The 18,137-nt window shown below is 34.3% G+C and overlaps 1 long non-coding RNA gene across 1 annotated transcript in view; it reads right to left on the bottom strand.

Moving 5' to 3' along the window:
* Window positions 1-615: 615 nt before the first annotated feature.
* LOC141495245 (uncharacterized) overlaps window positions 616-18,137 on the bottom strand; it is a 97,285-nt gene continuing 79,763 nt past the window's right edge. Inside the window, exon 5 of the long non-coding RNA XR_012470708.1 lies at window positions 616-1,067. This is a non-coding gene — a long non-coding RNA (uncharacterized LOC141495245). The remainder of the gene's footprint in view (window positions 1,068-18,137) is intronic.

The raw sequence follows: 18,137 nt of genomic DNA, 5'->3' as shown, positions 1-18,137 counted from the left end.
GTCCTTCTCTGGTTTCTCATTGAGCACAGTACTCATATTAGTACCAGAGGAATATTTCTTCCCAAGTTCTAATTGGCTTGAACCCTTATTACTCATTTATGAAATGAAAGAGTTGAACCAGATGACATCAAAGGCCCATTTTGATTAAACACATTATCCCATAACTCTATGTAGCATTGTTGGTTATATTAGTTCTATTATTTTAAAACCTAGTCAAATCACCAAACAGTATAATCAATATTCTCTTCTCTTCAACTCATGAAGAGAGTCTAAAATAATCTCTAAAAGGAAATGATACCAAAGGTGTCAAAAGGTGGGCATATGATCCATAAGTACAACCCAAACCAAATTAAAATATAATTGGGAAATGTTTTAAAAATAAATAAAATACAAAGAAAGTAAGATAATGTTCATTTGGGGCTTTCTAAATCAATATATTCTCCAGAATAAAAATGGTTTAGTGACTCCATTTCTATATAACACCTCTGTTCTATACCTCTTACAGCAAGCGTTTACATTCATATGGACCTGGAGTCAAGAAAAACTGAATTTGAACATGACCTTGGACATTTAATAGCTGTGTGACCCTTTCTTAGCAAGTCACTTAATTTTTGTCTGTCTCAGTTTCCTCAACTGTAAAGTGTGCATTATAATTACAACTACCTCTCAATGTTGTTGTGAAGAGTGAATGAGATAAAGAAGCACTTAGAACAGTGTAAAGCACTTAGAACAGTGCTTGCAACATAGTAGGAAGTTAATAAATATTTGTTTCTTTTCTTCCTGCCTTTCTTTCATACGATTTTACTTTTTTACTTCATGCTAAACCATGTGACTAAATTTCCTTCATATAGAAGTGAATAGACTACTGATTGTATTAACTCTCTATTTTACTATAAACACCAGTCATTAATTACATAAATTATGGAAATCAGACAAACACAATGGGCACTTACAATAGAAGGAATTTGAGTCTTTCCTTACTGGGAAATATCTTCTCTCCAATATTAGTTTCCATTAATTTTCAAATGCATTTTTACAGAATTTTTCATTATTTTCCCAGCATGAATCTAATAGGAAACAAGAAATATTTTTTAAACCCTATTAATGTTTCCTAATGGAAAATCTCCAAATATTACAATTACTATAGGTTTTTATTCTAGAGTTAACCTTTGGGAGCATTTAGATACTTTTGGGGACACATACAGAAGACTAAGGAAATCTTTCATTCCCACTTCATTAGAGAGCTTTGCATGCTTGACTGGTCTTAGAACTGCTTATTCCTCATTTGTTTCTTTGCTTGGATATTGATTTGACTCACATCATGTATCACAGATGCATATTTATATCAAACTGTGGAGACATAGGGAAAATTGGTTTAATAGTAAACTTTTAGCTCTTTAAGTCCATATACTGTTTTCCTTCGGCTATTCAACTTGTTGCTGCCATTCATTTTTTAATATTGTGATTCAAATAACAAGAAATACTAACTAATAAGAAGAGAGAGTTTTCTTTTTTTAACATTTGGTACTTTATTTTCTCCCAATTACATATAAAAGCAATTTTCAACATTTGTTTTTAAAATTGAGTTCCAAATTCTCTCCCTTTGTTTCCAAACTCTTCACTGAACAGAGAATTTCCAAAAAAAAAGAAACACAAATTGCTAAAAATCATTTGAAAAATATAGTCAAATTCAACAATAATCAAAACCAAACAAATTAAAACAAATCTAAAGTACCACCTTGTATTCATCAATTTAAAATATTGAAATACAGTGCTTGGCTATTCTGTGGAGAAAGATATTCATTGTATTAGAATTACAAACTAATAAAATCTTTGGGGAAAGAGATATGTAATTAATCAGCAAAAGATACAAAAATAAGCATATCCTTTGAATAAAAACAATAAATATATTCTACCTATTTTATAGTTCACACAGGTTATGGGATTCAGAGGATGGTAATACATGGCTCAAGCCCCCATCTATTCCCTATTCTACTAGTCAGTTGGGAAGATGCAATAAAACAAATACCAAGTGTTTCATTTGGACAGAATAGTAAATGGGGTGGGTGGGGGAATGGGGAGACAGGAGGAAAGAAATTAAGCAGTAAAAGCACTATCCCTTCCAGAGACAATTAAGTGTAGACTTATGTGGGAGTAGGAAAGATAAATAGCCTTTTTCCTGAAAAAAATCCCTGGAAAAACTCACATTCTAAGGTGAAAGACAGTTTAGACATTAGACTCTGCTGTTAGAAGACTTCTCCTGTCTGAGTTTGAATTGCTTATTGCTATTATCCCCAAAAACTTTTGTTTGTTCTCACCACATCCTCCACTCTGATGCCACTCTCTCTAATACTGTTGTTACTATTTGTTTCTGGTAAAATTACTGCTGCTATCTTTAAGGGTCCAACAACTCTGCTTTTTTAGGAAATTGCTATTATTTGTTTAGAATAAAAGAAATACTTAGATTAGTATAATCAATTTAAAACTAAAGGGATTCACCAACCATGTAATCAATATTCACTTCCCCTCAACTCATGATGATAGTTACATTTGAAAGGAATGATGTTCTATCCATACTGTTACAGACCTAGTTAACAAACTTTTACCTCTGTTAACCAGACTCACAAATAGATTGCTAACAAACAACTTCTTAGGATGCTGAAAGACTTCAATGCTTACCTTTCTCAACAGATCTCCAGACTTATTTCCAAATGAATCTCATTTACTTCTTTTCTCCCACAGCATTCTACAGTGTGACTCCCACATGATCAATGCATTTTTTTGAGACTGAGAGGACATACTCTTTTCCCCTTCTATTTGTTTTTCCAATTCCTATTATATTTCTCACCCCCAATTTATTTATTCTGAAGCTTTGATAAGCTTCAAAAGGCAGGAAAAGAACTGATACAATGACAAAATTATTGCCTTCTGCCAATGTTTCTGCCTTTAGGATTAGAATATTTATATTTTAAAATATCATAGTAGCACTATTTATTTCTAAGTGTCAAAACTGACCAAACAATCAAAAAGAACTTTATTCATAGTTCAAATCTTAATGTCCAACAGTAGCATAGACAAAGTATAGGATGCAATTAAGAAATTAAAGTATATTATGCAATTAAGAAATCTGAAAAAAACTTTTGTCAAATAATGTAATAGAAAATTATAAAGAAGACCATAAGACATAGGTACACCCAAATCATGACCTTATGAAAGATAAAGAGAATGAGAATGAGTAGTCAAACAGAAATACTAAAAGGTTGCTATGACATTTAAGCCAATAATGATCTAAAAGTATATTATTGTAAATAAAGTTTAGTTGGTAATCTTAATATAAAATTCTAAATTTATAAGGTAACATTTTAAATGAAAACTTGTTGAACATGGAAGCTCTGATCTAAATCTTCAAGTAAACACCTCTAAGGTTAAAATTCTTTCAACTGTTTTTGATGTAGGAAAGATCAGAAATTGACATTATCCAAAAGTAGGCAGACATGGAAGAAAAATGAGCAGTACGAAACAGAGAAAAGTTGAGTAGATTTAGAAAATTCCCAAAGGAAATGTTATTGTATGGAAAGGCGATAGAAAATAATTTTGAGAAGTAGACATTACAGAGAAAACTCTGACTTACACCTCTCTTCTAGCTTAGCAAATAGGAAGAATATCTCCCCAATACTTAAATATAAATTATGCAAATTCAAAATTACCTGGAGAAAGGATATAAAAAAAAGAAAAGAAAAATGGAAGATCACAGGCACAGCAAAAGCTGTAATGTCGGTAGTGTTTTCTCACATTTACATTAGAAGATGTCTTCTTCTAAAGCCTCTGGCTTTTGTAGTATGATTTAGTATAGGATTAAATATAAATCAAAAGATAGCATCTACTCTACCCCCCTTGTGTTATTAATGAGGAAACTGAGGCTCATAAAGATTTGTGATTTTTCTAAGATTTGAACTTCAAATTCAAGTTCAATATATTAATTCAAGAAAATCTATTAATGACATGATGTTTTAGTGATTTATTCCTCTTAAATTTATGCATATATTAATAAAGGACTACTTAAAACATAATGACATTATCTAAAAGAATGAAGAGTAAGGAATCTATCATTTTCTTTTCTATTTTCTTGTGGGTTGTTGTAAGAATCAAATGAGATGATATTTTAAAAAAGAAGTATTTAGCAAATTCCCAACGTCTAATCTATTTTCCTTTTATCCTCTACTTCTCTCAGCTTCTGAAGCATCCTGATGCAGAACATTGTGAATAGAGAAAATTTATAATAAGAAACGAGTTCTGTAATCTTTAATGCTGTTAAATCTTGTTAAAGGGTGGAAGATTCTTTGCTCTTGAGATACAAATTGAACTGTATTGTTTCATTGTTATATGTAATTTTTGTAGCCTGTCTCCTCATTCTCAGCCCCTGCTTCCAACTTTCTACTTGGGTTTTGATAATGTAAGGGGTGGGGGGAGGAATTTCCTCTTGCCCTCAGTGTCCAGATAAGGGGCAAGGCAAGGAGCAAGATCCAAAACTAGGTTGGATCTCTGTTTAGGGCCGATCCAATTTCTGGTCCAGTCAACTCTCCCTGACTGTCTTTATTCCTCTCTTTATCTCCCTCTCTCTCTCTCTCTCTGTCTCTACCTTTGTCTCCCAAGCAACCTCGCCTAGCCTTTTGTTATTCACCCTAACCTAAAGTGCTTGCTGGCTCTCCAGGAGGAGGAAAAGTTTTAGCCTGTTTATTTCATTATAATTTGTAATAAAATCCTGAGTCATTTTAAAATCCCAGGGAGCACATGAATTCCTTCATCTTTCAGTAACCCTAGATTTCTATCTTCAGTTGTCAACCTCAAATCCCATTGTCAACAATCCTACTTTTAAGCTCATTGTCTCTGCCCCTATATTTTGATAATAACATCTCAGCCAGTCTTCTCATCAAAGGACCTCTCTAATCAGTCAGGCCCAAACCCTATTGCCAAATTAATCTTCAAAACGCATAGCTCTAGTCCTATAAGACCCCATTGCCTAAATAATAAATTTCAAATTCTTTTAGTTTGTATTCTAAATCCTACATAACCTGCCTCAATTTGCCATTTTCCTAATTATCTCACACTACTCCTCCTAGCACTCCCTAGATTCCAGGCAGGTTGAATTCTATTCACTAATCTCACAGAAAATTCAACAAATTCCTTATTCTCCCAGATCCTTTATCACTCTCTCTCTCAAGAAAACCTATGTTCATGAAGAATTCTCTCTCTACCCTTACAGATCCTTATCTTCTTTGTGGAGCATTTTTTAGTCTTAGAGAGTTACCTGGGATGTTCTTGAGTGGCTAAGTAACTTGCCCAGTGTCCCACAGTCATTTGGTGTCAGAGGCTTGCCTCAACAGAACATCCTTACACAGATTAAATAGATCTAGTAGAAAAACAAAATAAAACAAAAACAAAAGTATGTGTAACAAATTATAATACTACATACATATACTTAAATACATATTTATGTATATGTATTTGTATATATATATATATATATTGTTTATGGGGAGGGGGAGAGAAAGAGAAAGAAACCAAAGACTGATGGGAGACTAACATACCTGTTAAATCATAGTTATGGGTATGAAGCCCCACATACAATTTTAATTCAGGAGCAGCTGAGTGTGTGTTTTTTTTTTATTTTTGCAAATAATTTGATTAAATGGTGAAGCCCTGTACTGAACTTGTGAGACACCCAGCTGTCAGTTACCTTACTAAGCTTGGATTTGTCAAAGCCTCAGTTAGTTAATATTATGGAAAATAAAGCTATAAACTCTGCCAGGAAATTATCAGGCCTGGAAGAATGTAAAGGAATGTTAAGCCTCATAAAAGGAGGAAACAGTATTGAAAACAAAGCAAGATGTGGGAATAAGCAAAGCTGGAGTTGCTGAAAGAGAGATTCACGGAAGATAAACAAAGCATATTTGATAAAATGGAAAATGAAATTGCAACAGCCTGGTGAAGTGGTACCAATAATAGGTAAATAGACTCCCTCAAAGACTGCTAAATTACTTGGCAGAGTTTCAAGAACCTCTGAATGTGCATTTTTCATTGTATTCAGTTACTCTACATACAAATAATTGGGGTAGGTAAGGGAGTTAAATCAACTCATTGGTAATGTGCATTTTTTAAAATAAATCTTTAAAATGGTAGCCTTTCACACTCCAGCTCAAAAAGCAAAGCCTTCTTAGAGGTGCTATGTCTGCTCTTTAGCCAGCACCTCGACTGGAGCCTTAGCAAAGGAGCAAAGATGTGTTGCACCAACATGCACAGTATATAGAAGTAATATATTGTTTCCTGTAGTGGTAGATAGAACTGCTCTCATATGGGTCTTTGTGGGAGGAGAGTTCAGTGATTCCAGTGATAAAGTCTTGATTCTGACTGGGAGTGCAGGTATAAAAAGAAAATAAAGATTTATTAAGAAGCTACTGAAACATAAAGAAAGACATAAAGATAGTTAGAAGTTCTTAAAGTCCTTTTGGCCATGGCAGTTTAACCAGGCAGGCCAGTCTTTGACATAAAAAAAAAAGTTGGGATACAACCATGTGATACCACTAGTCAACTCCAGGATAGGGAGAGAGAAGGGAAAGAAAAAGAGGGAGGCCCTATGAAGAAGGGAACCACAGAAAACATTATACATTGCCTACAGGAGATGGGATGAAGGGTATGAGATGTAGTATAAGAGGAATGGGTCATTCATAGCAGAAAGATGCATACAGAAGAGGGGTGAAAATCTCCTGCTTCCTAATTCATGATCAGCAAAGGATCAGCCTCAGTGAGTTGGGGATGGAGGTGGGAGAGCTTAGTATATGGTTATGCAACCCTGGTTACCAATATCTCCCATGTGACTGGTGAATAAATCATAAGTTGGACATAAAAGGCATTTGTTTCACAAAGACAAGATTTACATTTCCTCTAATTCTGTTATGGTGTACCAACTCAATTTTCTCAGACTTTGTAACTCATTCCCAGAAAAATTTCTCTCTCTGGCTTTCTGTTTTTAGTCTGTCTGACTCTCTCCTCTCCCATCTCACTTTGATAAGAAGATGACTCTGAATACTTAAAGGCATTCTTATGGTGTGATATATAATATGCATTCTGGGGAGTCTTAATAGACTGAAAAGGCTATGTCTGGTTTGTAAGGAACAGCTATTCATTAATTGACCAAATGTCCATTAAGAAATTCTTTGTCTAGATTCTAGTGTAAATAAAATACAAAATGGTCATCAGTTCTGTAAAAGTAATGATATAGGAAACAGAATAAAGAGGGGTGCTAAAAAAGTTTCAAAACCATCTATAAACATTACCAGTTATTATGCTACATGTAAGATCCATGTCCAGTAACTGATAAACCAGCACACTACTATAAAAGGAACTGAGCTCTATCTATAGTAACATTGTCACTCTAAATAAAACTGGTATATAAGGGAAGAAATCATTGCGTAGACGGAGTTCACCTTCCTCATCATCATCTGCAACAATTGTTCCCTAATTGCCATCAATGGACATAAGCACTTTGAAAATGTTTGCATCTTCCAGACCACCAATTCTGCTTCACAGCTTCATCCAAGGAAGGAACTCCTGTGGAGAAGGGTATAGCCATCCCCCAACTATCAATCAAATGCTGTAAAAAGAAAAGGTGAGCCAATCTAACTGAAGTAGTAAGGCATTCTGGAAGAGAGATAGGAGGCAGCATGTACTAGCCAAGTCAAAGCACACCCTCTACCTTAACTATCTCCCCTCATATTCTGATAAAGACAATCCAAGACCAAGTACCCCTAAACTTCAAGAACAGCAATGCTATCTCAACGCCTAAAGTTTTCATCTTAGAAACAACTCAGATTCAGTCTGGCAACTACTCCTACAGGAGCTATAATCACAAGTACTGGAGATTCAGAAAACAAAGTTCTTGCTGCCAAAGTCTTTGGCATTGTCAACTGGCTCAACCTCAGAATCAGAAGAGGATTTGATTTTTTATCAGTAGAAGTGATATTGAATAAGAAGCCTTTACATTTGTATTGTTATTTCATGATAAGAATCATGGGGCCTCTCCATCTGACTTGTAGCAGAAACCTTCCATATGTGTTATTTCCCCAATTAAAATGTAAGCTTCCTGACAACAGAAACTGCCTTACTTTTTACCTTTCACAATACTTTGCATGAAATAAGAGCTTAAATAAGTGCATTATTCATTCTTTCATAAGGAAATTACAGTTAATAAAGGGTTAGCAAATCACTTCTCTTTCAAGAAGTTGGTAAAGCTAATTTGATCTTGGACCCAAAAACCAGAATCATGATAAATATAAACAAAAAACCTCCACAATGATAATTTAAGACTATGCATAAAATTATATTGTAGCGTTTGAGAAAGTTGAGAATTTTTACAAAGAATCCTATAAAACCCTACAAACTGACTTGATATATACCTTAATACTCTGTGATTTTAATGTCAAAATGGGTACAGGAAAGGACTGTTATAAATGTCAGAAAATATGGTTCATAATAAAGAATCAAAAGATTATCAACAGTTAGTACCTCATTAAATAAAAGTGGTGAAGGGAAAAAAGCATGTTTTCAGAAAGCTTAACATGAAACACAATTGATCAGATCATCCCAAGATCATTTGAAAATGAAAACAGAAAGAAAGGGGGAAATGGAAGAGATTTGTCATTATTCCAATAACAAAATAATACCTTAAGAAAAATCAGTTTTCTTCTCTGGTTCTCAGTTTCCTCCTCTGTAATATGAGATTGTCAGACTAGATGACTTGCAAGGTCCCTTCCAACGTCCCTTCCATCTATGAAAATAGAATCATAGATGACCTTGGGACCACATTATCTGAACTACTACCTAAGTCACCAACGTCCTAAATGAGGAAGATGAAATGACATTAAAGGATGAGAAAAACTGAATCAGAATAGAACTACAAAAAGAGCATTTAATCCATACTGGTGGGCACATGATTTATAGAGATTTTGAGGGACTGAGTCCTTAGACATCTTAAAGAACAGAAGAGAGCAGATGATGCGGGGGGGGGGGGGGGCATTCCAGGTATTACAACAGCTTGAAAAAAAAATGCAAGTGAAAATACCTCAAATAACTGCCAACTTATGTGCTTGATTTCTAATATCAATAAAATCTTTATGAGAATTATATATGTGTGTGTATGTGTGTTGTATATATCTATACATAAACATCTGTGTGTATCTCAAGCGTATCCTTGATTTAAAAAAAAGAGGATCATGAAACAGGCAGTTGCTTTTTTTAATGGTTTTCTGAAGCTGAACATATCTTTATAGTTACACAGTTGACTAAAAGGTACTAAAAATTCAAGGTTCCAGTTTGTTAATTGTTGCTTTTAATAAAGCAATTAATACTGAAGGCAGCCCCCATGATGCCTTGTTATCTTTGTTAAGATTATATTAGATTTCATAGGAAATACAACAGAATAAGAGATAAGGTTTGAGAATAGAACTAGATTTCATTGGTGCAAGGAATTACTAGTTGAGGATACCCTTTACTAGTGGAAGCCTACACCTTCTCTAGAAATTAGTCTCTGAGAACTGCATGGAATACTGCTCAGTGTGTGAATTTGAACCAGAAAGAACTTGATCCCATTTCTTCCTGTCCTAGAATGCAGTTTTTTACTTATTATCCCATGCTGCCTTTCAGTATAATAGTAGTAGTAGTAGTAGTAGTAGTAGTAGTAGTAGTAGTAGTAGTAGTAGTAATTTATCAGAATTGTAATGTATAGTAATTATATAACATTTTATACCTATAATCTTATTTGATATAACAAAGATAACATGATTTACTATCTTTTAATAGCGAGTTTTAAACAAAACATATGACAAAGAGATGGTAATGGATCCTACATGTTTTCTATGGTCATGAATACAAATTCTAAATGAAATAGGGATTCCTTATTAAAGGTGTGATGCTGTTGTAGATGACATCATACAATTGCTTCAAGCTTAAGAATACTACAGAGCCTCCTTAATGACATCTATAGTCATTCAAGTGAATTCAGTCTAATAACTTATAGAAGAAAAATAATAGTTTTATCAAGCTTTTCTCTCTCTGAGGGTTTAAAATCAGAAAATCTTCTATGAAAAGGACATTCTACATTCTATAGAAGACAGTTCTATTGTTTGGTTTTCTATAAGTTAGTTTTCTAGAATTTATGAAATGCGAACTGATCAATAATTTATAGACAAGTTTTATGGAAAGTCAGACCCCTTTGACCAAGTAGTCCAATAAACATTTCAACATTTTCATTTTGGCTTATATTCATCTGCTCAATTCTCAGTGTTTTTTAAACACTGTCCTATTTGTGGTTATGTATCTTTCTTTTCTCTGTTCCTTTGTGTTGGCTGTCCCAGAAGCCTGGTATGATCTTCTTCATCTCTGCTTCTTGGAATACCGAAATTCCTTCAAGTCTCAGTTTAAATGCTTTCATTTAAATGTTATTTTTTCCTCCTCTTTCTAGTAAGTAATGTCTTCCTCCCAAAATAAATATATTGATTTGTATATACTTTTATGTAAGGATGTGCCTCATTTAGGTTTTAATAGTTTGTATACTGTAAGAGCCAAGGGGTGAGGTAAAGAAATGTAAGGATAAGATGTTTTGAAAATAATTGGATCGTTCTATAACCAGTAGGAAATGTGAAGAATCTGGTAGTGAATTTCCATATGAAAAAAGTCAGTAAAGAGAATACCTCCATATTATTTTCCCAGTCACTCATTTCCATTAACCAACAACAAAATTAGAGTTTTAAAAAATGAAGGGACAAAAAAAAGCTAAAAACAAAAGAGGGGTGGCTAGGTGGCATAGTGGATTAAGCACCAGCCTTGGAGTCAGGAGTACCTGGGTTCAAATCCAGTCTCAGACACTTAATAATTACCTAGCTGTGTGGCCTTGAGCAAGCCACTTAACCCCATTTTCCTTGCAAAAGAAAAAACCTAAAAAATGAAGGGACACTGAATTCTAGAAATGTTTAACCACACCTGGGCAGACAGTCATTGCCAAGTTATGACCTAGCTTGCAGAGATGAAAGTTTTTTAAGATACTTTATGATTCTGGTAAGTGAGAATGACAACAAGGAGTGATGTCTTGACTTGCCTATGAATTAAATTTAAGTGAGGCAGTACTGGGCAAAGTTATCAGTTTCAAACTCTCTTCCAGAGTCATGCAAGTACAATGGCAAGACAAAAGTCAGGATGACTGCAGAAAAACTGTAGAAGTTGTTCCAGGTTTTGGGAATAAATGTTTTGTACTGATTATTCTTATTTGAGTAAGTGCCTCTGCTAAGAATTAACTGAGTTTCCAGACTGATCATTTATAGGGAGAACACTGATAGGGAAACAAGAATGAAACGCAGTGATGATGGGGAAATGTCCTTAGGGAAAGAGGGCTTAATGGTAGATCTATGGGAGTTCATTTGGGAATGGAAAAATTCAACAACTCTCTAACTCAGGAGGTTACGAAAGACTTAAAGTTTAATTGCATTCATCACTGCAAAGTTCACAATCTACTACAAAAAAATTTACAGATGACCGCAAATAGTTTACAGGTTAAACTCTCTGGAAAAGCAGCAAGATAGTAAGCTACTTATTGGACAGGTTGATTAGTAGAAATTTAGGTTAAAAAGACTAAAGTGCTTAAGAGGAAAAAGGAGCACATATATTAAAGCTACAGATTCCACTAGAAAAAAAATCAAAACAAGTTTTCAACAGTAGACATTGTGGAGGGTCATCAGTGAAAGCCTGTGGGGGTTGGGGAGGGGGAGAAGAAGTAAAGCCCAGCTAGGCAGGAAAGCAAGAAAGCCAACTGGAGGCTTTTAGCCACAATGCAGCCCAGGTCCTGGTGGCTAGATAGAAAGCCAGGAAAGGTTTCAACCCCAGGTAAAGTCTGAACCCCGGGAACATTGGGACAAAAGACAGGACTGGGTTGGGTACAAATGACTGCAATAGACAAAGCCTGGACATAATGGCAGAAATAAACCTCAGCAAAGGCAACACTTGGGCTGTTTGGACAACATCTGGACCAGCAACCATCCAGGGATCAGACCTCAGCACTAGCACAAAAAGCTTGGATCTATACCCTCTGTATCCCAGGAGGAGAACTCAAGCAATCAAAATGGACAAAAAACTAAAAGAACACTAACTATTGAAAGTTACTATACAGATAGAGATGTTAAAAATGCCAACTCAGAAGAAGAAAGCAAAGACAGATTACCTACATGGGAACTCTCAAATGAGTCTATGAATTGGACTCAAATTCAAAACCTCATAGAAGAGCTTAAAAAGAATTTAAAAACCAAAGAAGAGAGGAAGAAGAAAAATGGAAAAAAAAAGATATGAGAGCCATGGAGGAAAACTATGGAAAAATTGACCAAAGAAAAATAACCAACTAGAAAAAGAATATAACTCTACAAAAAAAAAAATCAACCAACTGGAAGAGGAATACAGCTCATCTAAAACTCAAATAGACCAACTGGAAAGGTAATACAAAGTAAGATTAACCAAGTGGAAAAGGAAACACAAAAGCTAACTGAAGAAAATAAAACCCTAAAAATTAGAACTGGATAAATGGAAACTAATGAATCTATAAGACATCAAGGTTCCAGCAAACAAAGTCAAAAGACTAAAAAAGCTGAAGAAAACATGAAGTATCTTTTAGGAAAAATAACAAGCTGGAAAATAGATCCAAAAGAGCTAATTTATGAATTATTTGTCAACCAGGAACCCTAAAACAAAAAAAAGAGCCTGAAAAATATCTTTCAGGAAATTATCAGGGAAAATTGTCCAAATATCCTAGATCAAGAAAAGAAAATAGCCTTTAAGGAATACACATAATACATCCAGAAAGAGAGAGAGCCCAGGATAAAAATGTCAAATTCCAAAATTCTCAAATAAAGGAGAAAATACTGCAAGCAGCCAAAAAGAAGCAATTTATATGCAAAGGAAACACAATGAGAATTACAAAGGACTTATCAGCTTCATGATTAAAGAATTGAAGGAGCTGGAATATAATATTTTGGAGGGCAAAGGGCCTTGAATTACAATCAATAATTTACTGCCCTGCAAAATTCAACATATTCTGTCAGGAAAAAGATGGATGTTCAATGAAATAGAAGAGTTCCAAACTTTCCTCATTAAAAAACCAGAACTGAGCATAGAACTCAATCTGAATACAAGACTCAAGAGATGCATAAAAAAGGTAAAAAGAAAGGGAAAAATATTAGTTAAGAAATTAAATTACATATAACCCTACAAGAGAAGATAACACTTGTAACTCTTGAGAATGGTATTTCTCTTAGGAAAGTCAAAGGGTTGAAAATTGTTGAAAAGGTTGTCCTTTGCTATTAAAGAAGACCAAAATGGCATCACTATGTTTGAGACAAATTACAATGCATCTGACTGTGACTAATCAGACCAATATGAGTTTAGAATGCTCTATAACAAATCAGGCACAAATAATCCAGGTGAACACCTGGGGTGTTTACTCTAAACTCATATATCTCATATTTCTGTTGAACTACTTTAATTCTGCTTTGGTCATAAAGCTCAGCATATTCTCTGATGAGGGTAGCCTATCCTGGATGATCTTCTGCAGGTGTCTCCCATGCCTTACAATAAATGTTAAAGTTCTTAAGAGAAACCTTCAGGGTGACCCAGTACTTAGTGTATTTAGAGGTTCTAGACATAATTAAATCAGAAGTGACTTTACTAAATACTTAGACATTTATAGTATAGTAGGGACAAAAGGTAGGATTGAAATTAGAGGGTTAGAAATAAAAAGATTAGGAAATGATCTTATCTTAATCATACTTTAGTTAATGAGGGTTTTAGTATCATGGTTGGGGTGCTAAAGGGACAATGGGTGGACATATACCTGATGCTTTGGTTGGGAAACATTCTAGGACTATGGTTGATATACTATAGAGACAGAGGGAAAGAGTTTTCTTAGAAGGCCTGGATATTAAAGCATCATGACAAGACGTACTTTGCTTGAAGCCTTGGCTACAAAAGGAGGATGTATGCTTGCTTTGGGGGGGGGATGAGGGTACAAATGGTTCATGAAATGATTTGACTTTGCATGATGCTTTGGCTCATGAGGATTGGGTATACTTAGGGGGTACTTGAATAGGGGGTAAAGCATAAAGTGATTATAATTTGATATGATTCATGAGTCTTAAGAAGTATATTTATAGTGAGACAAAAGAAGGGAGGGTACTTAGTGATTATGAAGCAAGGCTGCTTAACAGTCAATCAACTCTGAGGTTAGCTATCATTCAATCAATCAACCTTTGATTGATTGTATTTTGATTTGCTAGTACTTTGATGCTACTTCTATCAGGACTGATAAAAGGAATGTATTTTGACAAAGGGTTAAAACAATAAAAATATAAAAAGAAGGACTACATTAGGAAAAGACTAGGAATTAGTGGATAAATAACACCAGGTGAAGAGGCATAAAAGCCTATTATAGTAGAAGGAAAGAAGGGGAAATGTGAACACTCGGTAAATCCTACTCCATAGATTTGGCCCAGAGAGGGAATAACATACATTCCCAATTAAGTTTAAAAATCTATTCTATTATACAGGGAAATGGGGGGAGAAGGGAAGAGGGAAAGAAAAGGGAAGAAGGGACTTATAAAAGGGAAGGTGAAGATATATATATTTATATATACATAAATATATATATATATATATAATATGTAAACAAAGTTAAAATTTAATAGAAAAGTTAAAGGGGAAAGAGAGCAAAACATTTGTGAGAAGAAATAAGAGTAAAGGAAAGAGTAAGGTACAAACAGAAAGATAACATGGAGGGAAATAAAGATTCAGTAATCTTAACTGTAAATGTAAAAGGGATGAACTCTCTCTCACAAAATGGAAGCAGAAATCAGAATGAATTAAAAACAGTCTTTTCTTGCTCCAAAGGACATGATCTGCTCTGAAGTAATATAAATCAGTACCATATTGCTGATTTATACAACATCACCTCCCATTCAAGAAGACTATGAGTTTGAGGGTATAGAAAATGAAGCATTAGCTAGAATATTTTTCCATGAAAAAGTTGCCAGATAAGTTGCCACTATATTTTTACTTTGTATTATATCTGATCAATGACAGATTATGAGATTTTATTCCCAATGATAGCAGATTTCAGAGCAAAGAAACATTCCAATTGAATCAAGGAGGGTGGAGAAAGGGAGGGAGAGAAGAGAAAAGGAGAGTAACATTATCCATTTATGCAATTTTTCTACAAAAGAAGAAATGATAATAACCTAAGCACAAATTATACATGGTTATACATTTAATGCTTTCTAAATCAGAACCAGTTGACAAATAATTAGAAACTGAGAAGATTCTTATCAATTGAAGAATTGCTGAATAAGTTATGCTATATGATTTGGATATAATACTTTTGCTCTGTAAGAAATGATTAAGAGGGGGGCAGCTAGGTGGTGCAGTGGATAGAGCACCAGCCCTGGAGTCAGGAGTACCTGAGTTCAAATGCGGCCTCAGACACTTAATAATTACCTAGCTGTGTGGCCTTGGGCAAGCCACTTAACCCCCATTTGCCTTGCAAAGAAAACCCTAAAAAAAATGAGGAAGAGGATGGTTTTGGAAAAATCTAGGAAGATATATATAGGAACTAATACAATATATGTACGCAGAACCAGTAGAACAGTGTACTCAGTAACAGCAGCATTGTAATGATAATTAATTGTAAAGGATTTAGCAAGTCTGCCAATATGATCCCAAATGATTGAGGATTAAAAACAAATGCAAGAACAAAAACAAAAACTAAACAACTGCCATCTACCTAAAGGGACAGAACTGATGTAGTCTGAAGGAGATTGAAACAGAATTTTTTCTTTTTATTTTTCTTGCTTTTTTATCCTTTCACAACAAGGCTAATGCAGAACTATATTTTGCATGACTTCATATTTATTATAGCTACTATATTTCTTGCCTTTCCAATCAGTAGAAAAGGGAGTGGGAGAAAGGAGGAATTTGGAAGTAAAAATAAAATTTAAAAAGAAAATACTGAATATATGAATGAATAAATGAATGAGTGAGTGAGTGAATGAATAAATGAAAATAAACTGAGACCACTGACTATGACAGAAAATAGTTAAGATCATAAAAATTTGTTGGTTCCAGGAAGGAAGGTATGAATGAAATTTTATTTGCTCTTCTACTCTTACCTGTAATCATACTTGTTTGAATTTGTGGTCTCCTAAGTATATCAAAATAATTAGTATTTTTAATAAGACTACTTATTATATATCACAAGTAGGTATGAATTAGAGAATGAATAATGAGGACCCTATCCATCATCTATAATCACAGCTAATATCACCAAGTAAAGTCCTCGGCTTAATGGAAGCCAAGAAATGGCTATAATGCCTGATAAAAGAATTAATAATGGGCTTTCATGATGTAGATTAAGTTAAGCAATTATTTCTGTGATATTATTTGAGGACAGTTATAAAGGCAACTTGTCCCAAAATATCTAACCCCTCCCATGGTACCTGAAATTGTATTCAGCATATAAAGCTGCTATTCCTAAGCTATGATCTCTAAAGGAATTTCAGAAAGTCCATAAACTTGAATGAGAAAAAATATTGCAGCTTTATTTTTACCATTCTCTAAATGAAATTTAGCATTTCCTTCAATTATTTGAAAATATTGTTATGAAAGTGATTCCATGAATTTCATCAAACTTCAAAAAGCATCAGCGACTCAGAAAAATTAAGAATACCTGGTATAAAGGTTAGACCTAGAATTTAACATATCTTACATGACCTAAACCCAGTCAGTGTGAGATTCCCTCATCAAAGTTAACTCCTCAGTAACATGCATGAATGAGGCCTTTGTTCTGTCTTTGAAAGCTCCTTGACAAGGTATGAATACTGGGAATTAATAATACCACCTTGATAATTAATTTCATGCCCTATTAATACCACATTACTGATGAATTTCATACTTGAGCTATACCCTTAGTCCTGACCTTTAGAAAAAGAGAGAGCTAGAGAGATGGAAATAGTCAGTGAGAACTAGAGCTAAGAATAGAAAGCAAGAAATCAGATATATACAGACTGGCTCCTTGGATAAAAATCCACACAATCACATGACTTTGACCACCATGGAATAATATGCATCAGAGAATTTGGTATTCCAGATATGGTCTCAGAGGTGCCAGTGTAGCCAACAGTAAATTAATGAGGAATTCATTGATTACCTTGAAAACTAAAGAAATACAAGCTAGAAGAAATAGAATTGTAATGACAGAGTAAGAGAGGGCCCCATGGTTAACCAGATGTATTCCTGAACTTAGTCTCCTACTTAGGAAATAATTCCTAAAAAATTCCATATTCCTGGACTAAATGGAATCAATCATGGGATTCTAGTTTTAGAAATAGAGGTAACCCTTGCATACCCTACATCAAATTGCCTACCATTTAGGGAAGGGAGAAAGGAAAAAAAATTTGGAAATCAAAATCTTGTAAAAATGAATGCTTAAAATTGTCCTGACATGATTGGAAAAAAATACCATTAAAAAAAGAAATAGGTGATCAGGGGTCATTCAGTCCAACAACCTCATTATACATATGAAGAAAATCAGTGCAGGGGAGGGCAAATGACTTGCCCAAAGTTATAGAGAAAACAAATATCAGAGGTGTGAGTGAACCCCCATCTTCTGACTTCAGAGACAATGCTATTTCTATTGTACCATTCTACTAAGTAAGAACAACAAGGAACTGAATACAGGGAAGAAAAGCAAATTCATACACCCAAAGGGCAATAAAAATGTGCACATCCTTTGATCCAACAATACCACTACTGGGTCTATACCCTGAAGAGATCATGAAAAGGGTAAAAATATCACTTGTACAAAAAATATTCTCTGTTAGTGGTGGTAAAGAACTGGAAATCAAGGGGATATCCATCAATTAGGGAATGGCTGAACAAATTGTGGTATATGTATGTAATGGAACACTATTGTTCTTTTAGAAGCCAGAAGGTATGGGATTTCAGAGAAGCCTGGAAAGACTTGCATGAATTGTTGTTGAGCAAGATGAGCAGAACCA

The sequence above is a fragment of the Macrotis lagotis genome, chromosome 8 (assembly GCF_037893015.1).
Source record: "Macrotis lagotis isolate mMagLag1 chromosome 8, bilby.v1.9.chrom.fasta, whole genome shotgun sequence".
In the NCBI taxonomy this organism is placed as follows: Eukaryota; Metazoa; Chordata; class Mammalia; order Peramelemorphia; family Peramelidae; genus Macrotis; species Macrotis lagotis.
The sequence above is the reverse complement of the archived record's forward strand: the minus strand, read 5'-3'. Positions and strand labels throughout refer to the sequence as shown.